At 36.4% G+C, this 20,742-nt stretch overlaps 1 long non-coding RNA gene across 1 annotated transcript in view; it reads left to right on the top strand.

Annotated features, from left to right (window-relative positions):
• Nucleotides 1–15,635: 15,635 nt before the first annotated feature.
• Nucleotides 15,636–20,742, top strand: part of LOC148759326 (uncharacterized) — a 126,426-nt gene continuing 121,319 nt past the window's right edge. The window contains exon 1 of the long non-coding RNA XR_016018196.1: nt 15,636–15,748. This is a non-coding gene — a long non-coding RNA (uncharacterized LOC148759326). The remainder of the gene's footprint in view (nt 15,749–20,742) is intronic.

Raw genomic sequence — 20,742 nt, 5'->3', positions numbered from 1 at the left:
TAAGTCCGCATTTCCCAAATGTACTTAATCACAAAATATACTGGTAGAGCCATGTTGTGGAACTTTTTCATAGCTTCTGTCTGGGGAATAAAACAAAACTGTCACCATCTTGGTATATCTCTCCACACAGAAGGATTTTTAAAGTTAGTCTGTGACCCAAATGATAGAAGTCAATGATTGGGAATCTTAGGTAATAGTATTGGTTTCTAAGGGAAGCGACCAACACCTTTTAGGATGTATGTTAGCATGGATATTAAAAATATGGGTTCCAGAAACACATCACTTGAGTTTAAATTACTTTTCTCCAATAATAAACTGTGTGTCTTTGACCAAATTATCTAATCCCCCTTAGCTCAGTCTCCTCATTTATAAAATGACGATAATGACAGTAATACAGCATGATTGTGGAGATGGAGCAATCCATTTAAAAAGCCTAGCATAGTCCTCAGCATGCAATTCAGTCTCAGCCTAGAGTTCCTGCTACCAAACCTTCATTCTCTCTCATCACACACACACACACACACACACACACACACACACACACACACACACACACACACACTGCGTTATTAATGGTAAAATCATATTGAATGGTGGATACCTCCATTATTGTTCATCTTGGAGCTGGAATTTGCTTTTTCGCTTTGGAAAGGGCACTCTACTGAGAGTTAGGTTATCAGAACGCTGGTTCCAATTCTGGGATTACCCATCTGGGAGGCCTTGCGAATCAATTCTTTCTAGGTTTTATTTTCTTTACCTGTAAAGTGCACTGAAGATGCAAGAGATCTCCAGTCCCAAACTTTAAAAATCTAATTTTTTAAAAAAATCAACAACTATATTCTAGCATAATTGGCATTTTGTTTTCATGAATAAACACTTTATTTTCACATTCTGTATAACACTTCCCCATATTTCAATAGTTTTTAGTTTCTGCTAGCTCTTGCCTTAGCAGCTCAAAACTTTAGAGGATCACATTAAGATGCCTAAAAGATTTCAAGAAAAACATTGAAATGTTAGAAATCCATTCACCACAGATTTAGAGACTATCCTCCTTTCACTGGGGACTTAGATCAGGCAGCCTAGTGTAGGGTGAAGGGCATGACCTGGAATCATAAGACCTAAATAATTATCTTGGTTCTGTCAGTTTTCATTTGCTCAAGCCCTCTGTACCTCAGTTTCCTCATCCGTAAAATGGAATCTCTACTTTCATAGAGCTATTGTAAGATAATATATGCAAGATAATATGCAAGATAATAAAACAATGCCTATGTATTGTAGGCACTCATACATGTGTGTTCTTATTATTGCTAAGTAATCCAATAGTTTTACAGATGAGAACGCTGAGACTTGGAGATTAAAATTTCTGCCCTGGAAGTCACAGAAATAATTAATGTTAGAGACGTGATTTGATTCAGGTTTGGAGCCTCATTATCCCTCCCTTTTCTTAACAATTGCATTCCACCAAGATGGCTGTAAAACCAATCTCAGTTGCTTCAGTCACCCAATTTGATTACTCTCAAAAGCCCTAAATCACTTTGGCTTACTTTTTCAAAGTATATTAATTTTTAAACAATGTCTTATGATTCAGTGCTTTTTTTCCCCCCTGGTAGGTGAGATATAGCAGAAGGTTTTTATGAAGATGAAATACAAAAAAGGTAACTTAACTCCAGATATTTATTATCTATTTTACAAGTAAAGAACATATGTAAAATTTTAGAACGTGTTAGGAGAAAATCTGCCCCTTAGTCGTTTTTCATGAGGAGATTTTTTTGCCAGAACTCAGTCAGCATGGGTGCATTTATTCATGTAATAATATTTATTTAAAACCTGCTGTATTCACCAGATACTATTCTAGGGGAACAGGAGAGAGTGGTGAGCAAACCAGGTAAATTCTGTTTTCATGGAGTTAATATTCTGATACAGAGGTCAACAAACTAGGACCTCAGTCCTCAGTCCAAATATGGCCTCTACTGATGTTTGAAAATAGAGCTTTATTGGTACACAGCCATGCTAATTAATTTCTGTTTTGCTTATGACTACTTTTCACTATAGTGGTAGAGTTGAGAAGTTTCAATGTGGACCTCAAAGCCAAACGTATTTACTACCTAGCTCTTTACAGAGGATGTTTGTCCACCCACATTGCGCAGGAGAAGCCATTCAGTAAATAAGTAAACAAGCAAATAAATAAGATTTTTTCAGAGACCATGGATACAATAAAAGAGGATTATATAACAGAGCTAGCAGAGAGAGTCTTTATATTTGGGTGGTTATTAACGTCTTTCTGAGGTGGTGAGCTTTGAACTGAGAACTAGAATGACAAGAGGGAGTAAATATGTCAAAAATGAGTTGGCAAAATGTTTCTGGAAACAGGAACAGCAAGCACAAAGGACTGATCAAGAACGACCTTGGATAGAATGTTGTGAGTGAGGCCAAGAGCAGTAAACAGAAGGGGAGAGAACACGCAGGGGTTGAGTCACATAGGCGCCTCGCTGAGGAAAAGTGGCATTTGATTCAGAAAATTGGGGAGGACTTGACATCTGTTAGGGATAAAGGTTAGTACTTACGCATGACCTCTTCTCTCTTCTATACCGATCACAGGATGCAGAGCAAAGTCACCTTTTTCGCTATAGATAAAAGTCTTCATATTGCCGTTCCCCTACTTTTCTTGCCATGGGGGAGATGACTCTGGGTGCTTTTGGTCCAAAATCCTAGGTTCTGAGAGGGACATAGCTGGTCCTGCCCCATTCTCCAAACAGTTTTATCAGTAATAAAGTTTCACTGCATTGTAGAGCTGATTTGGCGTATTGTATGTTCTCAACTGCTGCAACCTGCAGAGGAAAGGAACAAGCCTCATACCCAGATTTATTTCAGTGAAGTAAAATGCTATTGCTATCATAACACAGAGTCCAGTGCAAATTTTCATGCGTAAAGCACAATTTACACACAGAATAAATGAACCAGCTAGGCAACATTGAGTCTAATATCTTATCCTAAAATGCAAAAGCAATCTTGTGATCTGCATTTGAAACTGTAATTGTCTGTGTAAGTCAGAGGCAAATGAGCAAAGAATAATGAAAATGCAAAACATCATATAGGTAACCACAACTGTTCTAACTAAAGGGATCTCTTTTAGGAGAACTGGGAAAAATCACAGATAGAAAGCTGGCAAAGTCGCAAGAATTGTCCAAACATTTCTCCTAACAGCCCTTAGTGACTACTTCACTGACAGTATGCCTGTATTGATTTTGCTTTCATCCAGGGCATTCTTAAGTTGCTTTACTTACATACTCATATAATCATTATGATACCCCTATTGTTATTGATTATTCCTAATAATTATTCATGTTAATATTATTTATAACATTATTAAATAATATTTTAATAATTTGTACAATTAAGTTTAGTGGCACAGTTAGGACCCCAGCCAACCCGTCTGATCCCAGAGCACACGCGGTCCTCACAGAACTGATTGGGGTCATATGGAGCAGACTATTCTAGAGAAGAGGGTGCATGAGGTGTGCAGTCAGATGGATCTAGATTCAAACCCGAGATCTGTTTCTCAGGGGCTGTAGGATTGGGAACATCTCATTATCTGTGCAATCTGGTTTCCTCCTCTCTAAGTTGTGGATAAAACACAGCACATAAGATTGTTTGAAGGACTAAATTAGTCAAAATGAGGAAAGCATAAAGTACAGCACTCCCACGGGTTAAGAGCCCCATGGGGAACAGCCATTTTTACAGTCCCAGCATTTCTGTAGCAATAGAGTGAACTGTGAACTCCAGCTCAAAGCAGTAATATGTTAACAATTGCCGAGTCAAACTATGTTTGAATATCTCAAATACAATTGATATGTTCCCTTAAAAAATCAATACACTGAAATTCTAGTAATTATAGATGTAGCAATTGAGAAGTAGTTTGTCACGGGCTCTCATACCAGGGGGACTCACAGCAGGGCCATGGCAGTGTGGGTGAGTGTCACAGCCGGGGACCAGGGGGTAGTACATGACCACACATAAAAGGCATAAAGAACCCAAACCAGAAGCAGAGAGCTGATATATAACTGCGTGGTAAGCAGTGTATCCTATCAGGTGGAGTCTTCTTTTTCTCACTGAATACTTCTGTAGGCTTTCTGTACTGTTAAGTTAAAGAAATCGAATCCGTCATATTTAAGACAAGAAATTCATACTTGCTAAACCCAGGTATTATTTGTGGTCACTTCTTGTACCTGTAGTAACAAGGTACTTACTTGTACCTAGAGTAAGAATTCTGTTCATTGGAACGGAATTCCTTGGAAACACAGGCCAAGGCAGGGTCTGTTTTTGATTGGATGTTTCACCTTTTATATTGGGGGTACCAAGTAAAATCAGGATAAAAATTGAACTTCCCGTGAAGAATATTCTTTTATTGTGAGAAAGTTTCATAGCAGCCATCATTAATTCACCACTGTTACATGCTAGGCAATTTCCTATTCTTTTAGATTTGTTTCTAACCCTTTCAAAAAGCCCATAGGATACTGTAGGCGACCATGACATTTAATACATTAATTAACTCACAAGAATTGTACATCTGGCACTGAAGTAGTAGAGTTTGGGATTTAGTTTCTCTGGTTCTGAAGTCCTTACCCTATTCTCCATGCAGTGATTCTCTGAACTTGAAACTGATGAATAACAAGCATTTCAACCAACCAGTGAAACCTAGGTTTCTAGAAGATGCTGCTTGAGTCTTCTATGGGCTGATCAAAGTTTCTGTTCATATTTTCATAGCACATCTTTTCAGAGGCAGGTGTAACAAATGGAATCAGAGCATATGCTTCCAATCTCTGTCTCCCTTCCCATTCCCCTGCAAACGACAACAAACCCTTTGCAGTCATGTCATTCTAGGTGCTAGTATAAGAGATTCAACAGCTTTATTTCATTGTGTTTTCTTAGCATCAAAATATCTTGCTTATTTGATCAAAACTTATGTCGATTCACTGGAAAAAAATTACCTAAGCCCGCTAGTTGTCAGTTAATTATCTAAATATTTCTCACCCAGATTTTGGTATATCAGAAAGGTCAATTTGAAATCTCAAAAACTTTTATCTTGTGTTGTCTAAACAAGTTATTATTTTTAGTTCTCCAAGTCAGAGTGAAGACCTTGACTTGGAAGAAAGATTATAACAAGACCAAAATCTGTTTTATTCCAAAAGTTAATTTCTTTGGCAAATTCTTTCAAGTGGAGAGAAATCTGTGGATTGGTCGCTATTGAAATCTATTTAACATGATCCTTTGTTTGTGACTTGGCACCTCTAGTGTATATCTGAACCTTTTTTCGTTGCTTTTTTAAATTTGGAAAAAGAAAGAAATGGCAAATAGTTTGGAAAAAAAAATAAAGATAACAGAAAAACCACCTGTGCTATTTAAATGAAAAAAAAAAAAAAAGATAAATTTTTATGTCTATTTTTAAAACCATGTAAATGGAAAAACATATGGTCTAATTTTACTCATTCACTATGGAAATTTTAATGAATGAGATTCTGAGCATAAAAATACCCAGCGCTGTTCACCTGGACCAAGCTGTGGTCTGAGCTAGTAATGAGGAGATTCTATAGCAGCCACCCTGGGCCATTCGGAGTCTGGCTTACGTACAGAATTCCAACCCACACCCCTGAAGGCCCTGCTTCTAAAACAACCCTGATGGGGGAGGAATTTTAGAAAACAAGAAAAAATTAGGCCACTGGTGAACTCATGGAAGCTGTTAGGGAAAGTCTAGTGGATGTCTGGGGACTTTTGACTCTTCAGATGTTATTTTCCTTCCTCTGATTTCTCACTGACAAACTTACGAGGTCAGACAATTAAGTTTGCGAACTCATCCTAGAAGAGGTGCTACGTACCTCATTGCTGAATATCACTATGGTCACCTTCGAAGTACTCCCTTGGGAATCTATGCACTGATGCCAGCACCTATTCCACCCTACAAAACAATTTTGGATCTCTTTTTCTGGAATGGCCATCAGAGCTGTCGTTGTATTACCCTTGATGTTCTGAATATCATCAAAATGTCTTTCTTTCAATATTTCCTTTATCTTCTGGTAAAGAAAGAAGTCATTGGGGGCAGATCAGGTGAGTAGGGAGGGTGTCCCAATACAGTTATTTGTTTACTGGCTAAAAACTTCCTCACAGACAGAGCCATGTGAGCTGGTGCATTGTTGTGATGCAAGAGCCATGAATTGTTGGTGAGAAATTCAGGTCATCTAACTTTTTCATGCAGCCTTTTCAGCACTTCCAAATAATAAACTTGGTTAACTGTTTGTCCAGTTGGTACAACTTCATAATGAATAATCCCTCTGATATCAATAAAGGTTAGCAACATCATTGCAAAAAGTTCATGAATTTAACTGTCAGACCTTGTAATATATATACATACATGTATACATATATAAAGTCACAGAGTCATTACTTATACTGATTCATATAAAGCCTATATAGTCCTCACAATAATTCTATGAATTATTTAAAAAAATAATTCCATTTTAGAGACGAGGAAAACAAAACATGGGCTTACTTCTCTTCCATAACGTCACATATCTAGTGAGCAGCAGTTGAAATCTGAATGCCAGAAGTGTGACTCCAGGACTCCCACATTACACTTCTCATGGCATTGGGGAATAGACCACCCACCATCTGCAAGGATCTTAGTCCTGCTCAGGCACCACGAAGATGATGACTTTGTGAATAATGTACTTTTCATTATTTCTTTTAACTTCTTTTCCTATTATGTAGGAAAGCTATTGATTTTTATATATTTACTTTGCTGTTGGGTAACTTATTGACCTCAATTATTAGTTGTAATAGCTTTTCAACGATGCCATCTGAGTTTTCTAGGTGTACAATCAGAGCATCTATAAGTGAGACAACTTTTTCTTCCTTCATTCCAATTGTTTATAACTTGTATAAGTTTCCTGCTTTATTAGATTGGATATACTGTAAGTTTTATTACAAATTAGTTGGAATGATGAAATGTGGCATTTTGGAGATTCTATAAACATCTAAGAAGCTTTTCAGGTATAAAGTAATAATGGTTCGTCCTAAATAATGGCATGGGAAAATCAATATCTATTAGAGAGGGATTTTATATTAAAAATTGACTAAGCTTGGGGATATGGCCTGGGAACATTAAAAGGTTTTTGACTCTGAAGCATGCAAGTCTAATTGATAATGACCAGGAAATTGACTCTGTTTTAATAGCTGTGGAATTCCACTAATCTGTTCATCTGAAATGAGGTGACTTGAAAGAAATAATTAGAATTTTCAGTTTGTATACTGTTCCAAGAATATGTCTTTAAGAGAAATATTTATACACACATGCATATATATTATTTTTACAGCCTCTCAAATAGTCTGATATTTGCTCTAACGACTTATAAAATATGTAAAGCTAGCATGATACTTATCTAATTTATAAAATAACTTGAAAAACAATATACTGACTCACATAGCCTTTTAAAGCCCTGAGATGGATAATATACTGGTTTTTTTAATTTAATACACTTCAAACTCATGAGAATAGCTCTTAAGGTTGGGTGTTAGTAGCAGATTCTTGATATAGCCAGTCTAAGGTGGAGCCTAGGGATCTACATTTTTAGCTATTAGTCCAGGTAATTCTGATAAATTGGGAAACCTCGGTCTTGGTCTTTACAGTTTGTACCAGCACTTTGCAGTTGTGTGCTTTCTTTGGTACTCACATCTCCGTCATTCCTGTACCATATTTCAACACCTTCTAATGTTTCTCTGAACAGACCATGTTGGTAAATTTTTCTCTATTCCTGTCCACATGGACAGGTTTGCCTGACACTGAGAGTGTCCTGGTTTGCCTATGAGACTAACAGCCAAGTTATCCTTCCAATGTCTATTCAGGCTGAGGGGAGTCTTTGTTCTCTTCCCCAAGGTGGTGAAGTTGAGGGTGTACATGCCCCTCCCACGTGGAGGATGCAGCCACGTCATCCTTTGAGCTCTAGTGGGACTGAGCAGAAGGACCACAGGACAGGGAGCTGTCCTCACACTTGCCAGCATCCACGACAGTCCCCAAACTATTGGAAATGCCCTGTTCCTTGGTGAGCTTTCATCCACAACCAAATGAGGATTAAACAAAAGTGAAAAAGCAAAATTTGTTTTTAAAAAAGGCACTCTGTCACTCCTACTTATTTTCTTGTGAGAAGTCAGAACACTATTCAGTATGGTCTATTTTATAAAAATAAAAATATACTATATATATCCTGTGAGTATAAGGAAATAAAATATCTGAGTCTGCAGAGCTTTTATCTACCTCCAATAATTACTTGTAAAGAAAAGGGGGATAGAATAAAAACACAAACCACTAAGATTGAGGAATGATGGTCCACCTGTTTCTGGAATCTAGTACAGATTTCCATTAACTGCAAGAACAATATGGGTGGATTGAAAAACACAATGGTGAATCAGAAACACAGTGCTACTAAACAGCTTGGGACTGTTTACTTGAAAGTAGGTAGAAATATCCTGTCAGACCCTCATTCAAAACCCATGTTGCATTTAACTTGAGGACTGATTAGCCAGCATTCTGAGATACCTGGAAAGGAAGGGAAGACCGGTGGTGAGTCACAACAACTATACATCCCACAAATAAACCTCTGGGGTTAGGACTGAAACACAAAAGTCAGGTCATAATAGTCATGGGTGAATTTAGTCTTGACTTTCTGCCTCGGCATGAGTGCCAGACAATCACAGATGATTCTAGAAGAGCACCTCTCAGGACCAGAGACTCGGAATTCAACCATGGACTCTGCACAGCACATTAGTGTGATGGCCAGTTTGAAGAATAAAATAAACAAAATAAATACAGCTTACCACACAGACCAACCAACCAACCGACACACTGCAGAACAAGACGAAGAAAATGGCATACTGAAGACAATCCTGAAAGAAGATACCGCAAACTGTGTCAATCATTGGCAGCATGTTTGAGTAAGTTTACAATTACAGGACCAAATATGATGGAGGCAGCCCTCATTTGAATGGAGAGTGTCCAAAACATGTGCCTAGAAACAGTCTCAGTGTATTACCATTTATATAATTTGGAAGATATTTTTGCGATCTCTCTCTTTCTCTGTCTCGCTCTCTCTCTCTCTTTTCTTTCTTTCCTTTTTTTTTCTTTTTTTTTTGTGAAAGAAAGAGAGCCCCATCTCTTCTTATATCCCTCCTGGGTGGTCCTGTTGTTCCTTCATAGGAGCAGAAAGGGTATAAATTTTTTCTTCACTCAGAGATCTTAAGTGGAGGTGATTGCGCTGCCTTTATTGTCTGTTGCATTCTTAGCACAGCCTTGCGTCTACTAGTTTGTGTAAGAGCCCAACAGGGGGCTTTCATTATCTTTTCTCTAAGTGTTGCCTTCCTTGCTTTTCCCCTTTGTTTCCTTTCTTTCTTCAGTTATCTTCATTTTCATTTTACTGGGATGTTTCTTTGGAAAAGGAGAAAATAGTATAGTCCTTTAAAAGTATATTGCATTCAAAACATAGCGAGATTAATAAATTGAGAGGAAAGGCTTGAATTGAGAAAGTTACAACTCCAAAAACTGCCATGGTGGGAGAGAAAAGAGGGAAAGAACAGTAGATCGCGTGAAACAATCTAAGGCGGAACGCTGAAAACCTCTATTCAAAAACGCAATAAATTGGACATTTACTTTAGTCTGTCAATCTCCTATTCTCAGCTCTTATATACCATCTCTTTTTCCTGATGCTTACTCTGAAGTATTTCCTCTCATGAAAAGAATGGAGTTTTTCAAACTCAAGAGCCTAATTAGGAACAAGGTTTTCCATCCTTTCACTATTGCATTGTAAGTTCAGCTTCTCTTTTCTGCACTATTTACAATGGAGGCATTTATAATAGAGGGTATCACAGTAGGACTGTACCGTCACTGGTAGTATCGAAATGAGGACTGTGGAGAGAAAATAGACATAAGTTCAAGTACTGTGGTGTCCATTCTTTGTGAGAGTTTCAGTCTAATGCAATAACAAGCAGACACCTACCATATTGGAGCCACACTCAGTGGGTTGCGAAACATTTCGGCACTGTCGTTAAACTGCTACGGCCATGTGGAATGAGCCTCCAATTTAGTATTGGAAAAATGCAGCTCACTTCCAAATTTTGACACCACTTTTTTAGGCTACTTTTGTTTAGATTTAAGGCAGGAGCAGAACTAGAAATAGAAATAAAGAAGTCAGAGACAGAGGGGAGTAAAGGAAGAATTTTCATGAAAGAGATAGAGTATTAGTTAGAAACACATACAACAGTGCTTCTCAAACTTTATTTTGGCATGCATACAAATCAACTGCAGGGCAAGATTCTTGTACCTCATTACCAGCTGTTCTGCAAAGGAGCCCAATAATTTGCATTTTCAATATACGTTCTGGTGATGGTAATTCTTTAAGTAAATACCTGGACCACACTTTGAGTAGCAAGGGCATGAGGCACGATGTTTCTAGGGAGAAAAATTAAAATAGGAGATCTTGAAATTTTGAAGTTGTCCTTGATTCTTTCTTTTACTCATATCCTACTTCCCTGAGCGCCCTCGCCCTCTCACAATTTCCAATCACTCGTAGATTGAGCTCATAGATTCTACCCTCAAATTACCTCTTTAGTTGACCCCCATATTTCCAGTCCCCACTTTAGTTCAAACCCTGATTACTGTTTGCCTGGATCTTCAATGGTATCTTGAAAGATCTCCCAGTTTCTAGTCTTGTCTCAATTTAATCTAGTGTCCATGTAACTTTCTTTTTCAAATAAAATCTGATCAAATTGTTCCTCTTATTAAAATCTAACAAAGACCTCCAATTCTCTACAGAGTGAAGTTCAAGCTTCTTAGCATTACATGTTAGGCCTTTCTGATCTCTCCCTCATCCAACTGTCCAGTTTTCTCTCTAGCAGTTCCCCATCCCATCCCCTCTAAGCAACTTTTTATTTATCTGACAGCCATGTTCAACTACCCATGGATTCCTGTCCCAGGAAGGCTATGGTCTCTCCAATTGAAATATTCTTACCAAGAAGAATTTCTATCCATCCTTCAAAATCCGACTCAAGCATAACTCTTCTGTGAAATTTTCCACGATTCTTCCATTAGCTAACTGCATAAATTCTTTCTGCTCTGTGGCCTCTTGTCACCTTGTTGTAATTATTTGCTTATTTTCTTCTCTAAAATAGTGTGATTCCTTTGAAAGCAGGGTTCAAAATGCAATTGCATCTAGCACAATGATGTTTGCTTAATTAAATTGATTTTAAAGAGATTAAATCACATTTGAAGATTTCTATTCTTCAAATATGGAGAGAAGAAAGGAAAGGTAAAGAAATTGTGTCATAGCCTCTAAAACAGTACTACAGAGTAATGTGATGATGTCTTTGCTAAAATGAGACAATTCAGTCAGGATTTCTGGCTTGTTAAGAGGCTTGTACAGATCACTGTTAGAACCACGGAACACTTAGAAACCAGAGAATGTGTCTGTCTGTCTGTGTTTCTAGTCTTATGCCAAAGTACATTGTTTAAATACTCAGTACAAATATCACCAATTGTATATAGAGCATGCAAATTGCTAATACTTGGGTTTAGTCCAGCTGTGAAAAAGTATTTGAAAAAGTATTGGATTTTACCTCATTAAACATGAAGCCTACAGCAAGTCTGAAGATTTTCTAAAGTATCTATTTTCCTATTAACCAAGAAGAAAAAATTGTCTTTGTAAAGTACAACATAACAGAATGCTTTCTCCCTTCCTCTTCTCGCATTCTATACTTGTATATACCAGCCAGAGTCATGGAAACTTGGGTTACCATAAAGTTATAGTATATCCTTTCATATCTCTAAGGCCAGGGGCAACTCTTAAAGATTTCAACTTTAAGAGGGAATAAGAGTTATTATAAAACCAAACAATCCTGGCCCCAAACACTACATGAATAGGCCAAGGAAAATTCACTGGGTAAATAACATAGATTTATAATGGCAGAAATAGGAAAACAATAGGCCCTGATAGAGCCCCATACAGGTAGGTGGTGGTTTGATAAATGCTGGTTTTTGAAATGTTTGACCAGGAGTCTGGTTCTCCATATGGTTTCAAGGCTATATATATATATATATATTTTAATCATAGCCCAAATTCTCATAAAAGAGTGACTCACTTAAACCTCTCTATCTGGCTTCTGTCTGTTAAAGCCCTCTGCTTTCAACATGGGCTCATAGTGACAGAAAGAAAGAGGGGGCTCTTTTTTATTTTGATAATTTTTATAAGAGTTTTTTTTGAGTCAAACTGACAAGACGTCAAGGAGCAAGATCTCAAATGCTCCCAAAGGGTTCTTGAGCTGATTCTGGGCCCCGCTTTCCTACGAAACTCAGGTATGTGCAAGCTACGGTAACACCGCACAGTGCAGCTGGGGGGCGTCCCGTGTCCTCGGATTCATTTGTCCCTGGAATTCTCATTCTAAACCTCCCTTTCCTGAGCCTTACCGTCATGGAATTCAGGAACAAATTCACACCTCCTGGGGCATTTTTGACCCAAAAGAGTCTTTAAGGTAGTACTGGCCTTCCCTTTGGAGACTATACCAATAATCATAACTATGGAAAGGTTACTGAGCTCACGGTTGCCAAGGAAACCAAGAGAGCAGAACACACCTGTTTCAGGAACTAGAACCTCCAGATGGAGAAGCACAGTTCAGAATGCAACTTGTGTAGCATCCAGCAGAATGATGTTTGCTCAATTAAATTGATTTTAAGAGAGATGAAATCGCATTTAAACATTTCCATTTTTGGTTCTCCGTCTGGCTCCAAGGCCTGTGGGTCATTTCTGTGATAGTTTTATTCACTGCCTCCAGATTTTCACCTCGATGCTTGAATCGTGTCTCCATACATTCTAAGCATAAACAACTCCAGTGATGAGGAATTCACTACTTGTAGAAGAGAGTACTTGCCTACCTAGAGATTCTCGGACTTTTAATCCTTAGAACAAATACAATCCACTTTCAAACTAAAAATCATTTAGTGTTGGAAAACATCACCAATTCTCCTAGTTCCTTTATGACAATATTTCTCTTGTCTTTAACTTCCTGATTACTCTCCTCTGAATATGATCTGATTTTAAACTTTACTTGATTTTTATGTAGGTTATGTAAAATTTTATGTTAATTTTATTTTTAATTATTAGGTGTTTTGTTATGTTTTAGTTGATAAAACATGTAGTTTCATAGTTTTAAAAACATTTCAAGTTTTCCAAACAAAATAAGGATTTAAATTTTTAGTGTATATGTGTGTGTATGTGTATAAAAGTATAAATATATGTATAAATTGTTGTGCTCTGAATGGAAGACAGATGTATTTTGAGTGACACACAGCACGATTGTCACTTCTCATATTTTTAGACTTTCCTACTTTAATGCAGCATAAACCTATCAAAGCCTTAAGTTGGGATTTATAATACTGTTGAATATTAGGTGTACCGTGAAAGAAACACAACAAGATAGATTTTTTGTTAAAAGAATACATACTGTATACTTGTGTTGTATGTTTTTGACCTAATATAGGGATCTATGTAATCTGTGTCTATCAACTTAGTATCATTTTGATCCAGCTACATGTGTGATGACCATAGTGGTGAACTTTGTTTTGTTTCAGTCACTGATTCAAATGTTGAACAGAACATTTACCCTGTGGTAAATCTTTCCAGGTTGAGAATTTAATTTTTACGAACAATATATGTATAATATATTAAATGTATAGGTGTGTGTGTGTGTGTGTGTGTATCTCAGAAATATAATGCTTGTTCAGCATTTGAAAATTAATCTGCATGATTTATCACATCAACTATAGAAAGAAGTGAAACCATTTGATCCTCTCAGAAGATATAGGAAATTACTTTAGAGAAATCCAACATCCATTCATGATAAAAGATCTCAGCAAACTAGGAACAGAAGGAAACTTTCTCAACAGGATAAAGGGCATCTACAAAAATGGATAGCTAACTTCTTAGTGGAACACTGAATGCTTTTCCCCTAAGACAGAGACAAAGGCAAATACGTCCACTCTTACCGGTCCAAAGAACAACATACTATAGGGTCTGGTCAGTGCATTGGGGTAAGAAAAAGAAATAAATCCATATTAAGGAATGGAAGAAATGAAACTATCTCTGTTTTCAGACAACATAATTATCAATTTAGAAAATACTGACGAATTTAGTAAGGATGCAGGATACAAAGTCAATATACAAAAATTAATCACACTTCAGATCATTAGACTTATTGTGGTGATTACTTCATAAGTTATACAAATGTGAAATCACTATGTTGTACACCTGAAACTAGTATATAATATTGTATGTCAACTATATTTTAATTTTAAAAATTAATCATATTTCTATATATTAAAAACACTTTGAAATTTATAAAAGCCATTTACAATAACACCAAAACATGAAATAATTAGGAATACATATAATAAAAAATATGCAAATTCTGTGCACTGAGCGCTATGAAACCAGATGAATGAAATATTTAAAAGAATGCATATATCCTGTATTCATGGATTGGGAAGGATTAATATTTATGTCAGTTATCTCCAAATTGCTTGCTAGCTTCAGAGTAATCTAAGTTAAAATTCTAGCAGAAAATCTTTGTAAAAATTGACATTCTGATTTTAAAACTTATATAGAAAGTCAATGAAATTAGAATAACTAAAATTTTTTAAAAAATCATGCAATTCTTGCACGACCTAATTTTAAGACTTATATAACTACACTATTCAATATAGTGAGGTGTTGGTGAAATTATAGATACAGAGATCAAAGGAACAGAATAGAGAATCCAGAAGTAGCCCTAAGGAGTAGGGTCAACAGAGTTGTAACAAATGACTAAAGGTAATTCAATGTTGAAATGACAATCATTTCAATAAATGATTTCAGAACAATTGGACATTTATACGCAAAAAAAAAAAAAAACACAAAAAAAAAACTTTGATTCTTAAACTCAAAATGGATCGTATACCTAAAACTGAAGCCGAAATGTACAAATGTTTTAGAAAACACCTGCTCATTGAAAGATACTCTTAAGAAAAATACAAGGCATAGACTGAAAGAAAATATTTTATATCACATATCTGATAAGGATTTTGTATCCTGGAGAGATAAAGAACACCTAGAACTTAACAGTAAGAAAGCAGACAATAATTGAAATGTTTTGAAATAATATTTGAACTGATACTTTACCAAAGAAGAAGATATATAGATATCAAATAAGCACATGTAAAGATGCTAAACATCATTAATCATTAGGGAAATACAAATTAAAACTATGATGAGCTACTGCAATTAGCATGGCAAAGATTTTAATAACTGACAACACAGTGTGTTTGTGAGAAATGCAAACCAACTGGGACTTTCATAATTTGCTGTTGAGAATGTCAAATGGTACCTTAACTGTGGAAAAATAAGTTGATAATTTTTTTATAAAGTGACGTATTCACTTGCCCCCAGTCCCACTACTGAGGATTTATCTGAGTGACATGAATGCTTGTTAATGCAAAAATCATATGCAAATATTTGTAACTTTATTCATAATCAACAAAACCTGAAAATAACTGAAATGTCCATTCACAGGTCAATGCATAAGCAAACTATGGTACATCATAGTATGGACTACTACTCAGCAAACAAAGGAACGAACTCCTGATACCACAGCAAAATGAATGAATTTCACATGCATTAAGGTAAATGAAAGAAACCAGCCCCCAAAGACTATCATATATGTGACATCTTGAGAAATACCAAACTATAGACACAGAAAATGGATTCATGATTATCAGAGGCTAGGGTGAGAGGGAAGGATGACTACGTAGGGGGATGGGGGAATTTTTTTGAGTTAACGGAATTTTTCTGTATTTTGATTTTGGTAGTTATATGACTATGTATTTGCAAAACCAGAGAACTGTATATAAAAGAGTATGAATTTTACTCTATAATGTATAACTTAATAAAAAATAGCTGATATAAAGAAGATTTAAAAAGGAAGCCATTCAAGTTACATAGGATTGAATTCCAGGCCAGATGATGTAGGTTGGAAATGTCATAGGACTTTAGAGAAGGAGCAAATCATCACACACTAGAAAGCCAGAACATTCTGACGGAGGACGTAATATTTTATTCAGATGTTGAACATCGCATTGGTAAAAGGAAGAGAAAAGAGCAAGATCAGAATGGTGAGGGGGAATTGTTTGAACAAAACTTTGTGCCATAATGATTTATTTTTCTGTTTTGTCTCAAGACTTGGAAAAGGCAAACAAGTATAACAAAGATTTAAATCCGGGTTTGTGAGTACATCGCTGCTTTATTATGAACCACCTATAGGATCTTGGATAAGTTTCTACAAATAGTTAATTTCCCATTTTGATATCCTTATAAGAGAAATAACAATTCATGTAGTAAGACTCAACAACTAACCAACATTTACTAAGTCAACAAATAACTTGGATCTGACAGTTTTGAGCTGAGGGACTGGGTATGTTACTTAACCTCTTTGAACTTCTTTTCTCTTCTCTAAAAAGAGAATGATGACGATACTTATATGTTACACTTGTTGAGAGTACAGAATAGCATCCATCATGGGGTCAATGAGTACTCAGCTTGTTTGTACTTATTCTAGGTCACATACAAAAAGAAATGGTCACAGCCCAGGAAGAGTATACGCAATATTCAAAGCCAAGAGAGCAAGAGAAAATCTGGTGCATTCCGGAAACGTAAAATAGTTGATGTGGTTGACACTCAGAGTTAAGGGGATGAAAGTGGTTAGAGAGAAAAGATGGAAAGTAGTTAAACCATGACGAACTATGTGTGCTTTGGCTGGAAGCCTTTATTTTATCTCTCACTATTAGAATAGCAATGGAGAAGTGTTGATTGATTTGAAAAATATTTGGGAGGCAGAATTTGCAGGGTTTAGTGACAAATTGGAATGGGAAATGAGGGTGAAGGAATCTGGGATAACTCATTCATTTGGCTTAAGTGACTGGAACGCCCCTGGTGTTAGTAACTAGGAAATGAAGGGCTAAAAAGAGGTGTGTGTGTGTGTGTGTGTGTGTGTGTGTGTGTGTGTATTGCACCAGAGGAATGGTTTATCAATTGATTTTATAATTGTTGGGTTTGAAAAGATAATATCCATCAAGTGGAAAATTTCAATAAGCAGCTGTTATTTGGATCTACAGTTCAGAAGAGAGATGTGAGGTTGAAGGAGATTAGTAAATTTTAGGATTTATAGGTGATAATTGTAGGAATAAAATAAATCAAATAAATTGAGTATATAAAATGGGCAGCTGGGCATAGAAGAGACCCAAAGACATAACTCCAGGAAATACACATGTTTGATGTCTAAGATAAGGAACTGAGTTCAAGATAGAGACTTTAAGGGAGAGACTAGATGATTCTGACAATAAAAATTATAAAGCCTAGTTAATATTGACTGCTTATGATGCAATAGACAATGTACAAAGTTATATATAATTATTATCTCATGTTATATATGGGGAAATGAAGGCTTATGGGGAATAAATGATGTCCCAAAGCACAGAGCTATACCGGTGAGTGGTGAGTTGAGGTTTGAAATTCAGGAAGACTGACTGCAGAGCTTGAATTCTTTACAAAGTAAATCCAACTTGGCGAATTGTCACAAAAGACATGAGGAAAGAGGAACATAAGAAGGAAGAGTTTAACTGAGTTAAAACAAAGTTTGTACACTTTGCATAGGATTTAACCATTGGAAGAGTAGACATGAGTGATCTTGAAAAGAGACATTCCCTATGTATCCCAGGAGGTGAAGCCAGATGACAAACACTGAGCAGGTGAAGCAAGGACAATAGCAGCCATGGTCTTATTGATGATTCCAAGATCACATATTTAGTAACCAGAGCTCTTGGATTTCTGGAATAACTTTAAGAACACAAAGACCTGACTGGTTTGTAAACAATATAAAGATTATTAGCAATCATGTATTTGCTACATGAATGCTGATAAGAGAAGTGAAACTCTTATGTTAAATAAGCAGGACTCATTATTTAGCAACAATGTCAAAAACAACATGTGTTTCCCCCACCCTTAGTATCCATTTCAACCCATATTGTAGGACTGGTTCTTCCTGTCCACCTGAACCAGAAAATTACATTAGGACTCAGGAATTTGCTGCTCACTCTTAGAGAATGAAAAGGTCTGTGTAACTTCTATCCACAAAGGAGACTCAATTCAATCATTAATTTGTGCAGAATAGTGTAATACTCAAAATCTTAGAACTTTAAAGGCCAGCTTTCCCATCCATCTCTTAGCTAGAACCTGAATCAGCTGATTATGTGCAGGGGTGGAGGTGAGACTTCATAGATTGCTTCTCTCTTTCCACTGCCAGCACTTTTGATCTTTCACTCTCACCTTGCTAATAGACTTCTGACCAATGGATCCGGGAACATTTTTTGCAATGAAAGAAAGAGAAATAAAGAGGCTCGGAAACTCTTTCATTCCAAAAAATGTAGTGAATGAGCTGAGTTTGATGCTCTCTGGGTCTATGAGGTGTTTACTGTTGACTGAATCACCCATTGAGAAGTTTCCTGAATTCTTATGAGACCCTTTCCCATCAGTGGGTACGCTCTAATTCTCTAGATGGACACGTGTGTTAATGTTATTGTTTGATCAATTCTGACTTTTGCAGGTAACAGGAAATACAGTTCTCATGTTCAAGGGATATTCCAAGATCCCTTGCTTATCCATGCATGGGAGAATAAAAGTCTCTCATTCCATTTCACTTTGTCACGCATAGTCTACTACAGATGCTTCTGGACTTTCAATGGGGCTGCATCCTGATAAACCCATTACTAGCTAAAGTATCGCAAGTTGAAAATGCATTTAATACAGCTAATCTACAGAACAGCATAGCTTAGCCTTGAACAATGTGAGTTTGAACTTTACAGGTCTACTTAAGGCAGATTTTTTCAATAAATATTCTAAATGTATTTTCTATTCTTTATGATTTTCTTAGTAGCATTTTCTTTACTCTAGCTTACTTTATTGTAAGAATACAGTATATAATACATTTAACATACAAAATATGTTAGTTGACTGTTGATGTTATCAGTAAGGCTTCGGGTCAGCAGTATGCTATTAGTAAAGTTTTGGGGAAGTCAAAAGTTATAGGAAGATTTTCAACTGCGTGGTATGAGAAACCCAAACCCCTGTGTTGTTTAAGGGTCAAATGTACACTGAAGAGTACTGGTTGTTCACCTTTGTGATCGCATGGTTGACTGGGAGCTGAGGCTCACTGCCACCGCTCAGCGCCATGACAGAATATCATACCCGCATATTGCTAACCTGGGGAAAAGATCAGAATTCAAAATATGGTTTCTACTGAATGCATGTAACTTTCACACCGTTGTGAAGTTGACAAATTGTAAGTTGAATCAATGTAAATTGGGGAAGCCCTGGAGTAGTTCAGAGGTACCAGCCACTTTGGGCTCATCTTCATAAGCAGATGAGCTGCCGTTGAACTGCTGTTGCTATGGTGCTATTTCAAGTGGACTCTAGGTTTTTCAGCAGGATACAGAAGTGAGTCCACTTTGTTTCCCAAGTTTCTAGGACATATGATAAGCACCTTCAGTGTCTGTCTGAAACGTCTGTCCCTAGGTTTGAGGTAAGGGGTAGGAACTCTCATCCCTTCCCTCTCAGGTATAGTAGTACTCATAGAACCCCAATGGCTTCCTCTAATATTACTCCTTAATCTCTCAACATTATAAACTTTATATGTGAGAGAAGGGTTAAAACTGTGAATTAGTTTTGTGATATAATCCTGGGCAGTCTTTAACCTCAATCTGGAAAGTGTCTAAATTCTTTAGGGTTTTGCCTAAATTGATTCTAAAATAATTTATTAAAATCGATTGACTTGAAACTGAGAGGATTTTTCTTCTCATTTGCATGACCGTTTTCTCTCTCTCTCAAAGAAAAAAAAAAAAAAGGATGGCAAAGAAAGAATTTAGATCCCATGCCTAGAAATGCTGCTGTTGTGTCTCTGAGTGAATAAATTCAGTTGAGCCGTAATTAAAATAGCAGCACAATGAATTAGCACAACTTCTTTGTGCAACATAATGATCAATAAAGAAAGACACAAGTGCCTTAGAGAAAAATTTAATCTAAGTGCAAATCTTTTATTTATAAGTTTCAAATTAAGTCTGCTTGACTTCTGAAAGTTCCATTCAAACATTAATAAATGTTTTTATATCAAAGGGGGAAAATGCCACACTTCTTTTGTAAACTAAAATGCATATGACTTTCCATGTTCCCAAATGAAGAGAACAAAAAAGAGCCAAACACAATATATGAGGAAAGAAATAAAAGTAAAATGAGTTTATCGTAAGCAAAGGTTTTAGTATAAGTCATGTCCACAATTGCATCCTATGTTATGAATAGTAATATTGTCTCGATTTATTTGTCAAACACAGGGAGTATTCTTGACTAAAGAATTCAATTTATATTAGAGTGAGCAATTTAAGTATTTTACTGTTATCATTGCTGACTGAGTCTCTATAAAGATCTTTGCCATTAAGGCAAGGTTAACATGGGGGAAAAGTGAAAGGAGATTAATCACTCTTTTTATGAACAATAGATGCTCATAGAACCAACCTGAGGATGGTCCACAAGGGCCCAGCAATGGCCTGCACTTCCAGTTACACCTTCACAG

This window comes from Rhinolophus sinicus, chromosome 1 (genome assembly GCF_057876585.1).
Source record: "Rhinolophus sinicus isolate RSI-liver-muscle chromosome 1, RSI-T2T, whole genome shotgun sequence".
In the NCBI taxonomy this organism is placed as follows: domain Eukaryota; kingdom Metazoa; phylum Chordata; class Mammalia; order Chiroptera; family Rhinolophidae; genus Rhinolophus; species Rhinolophus sinicus.
Note: the sequence above shows the minus strand (reverse complement) of the source record. Positions and strands in the feature narration are given on the sequence as shown.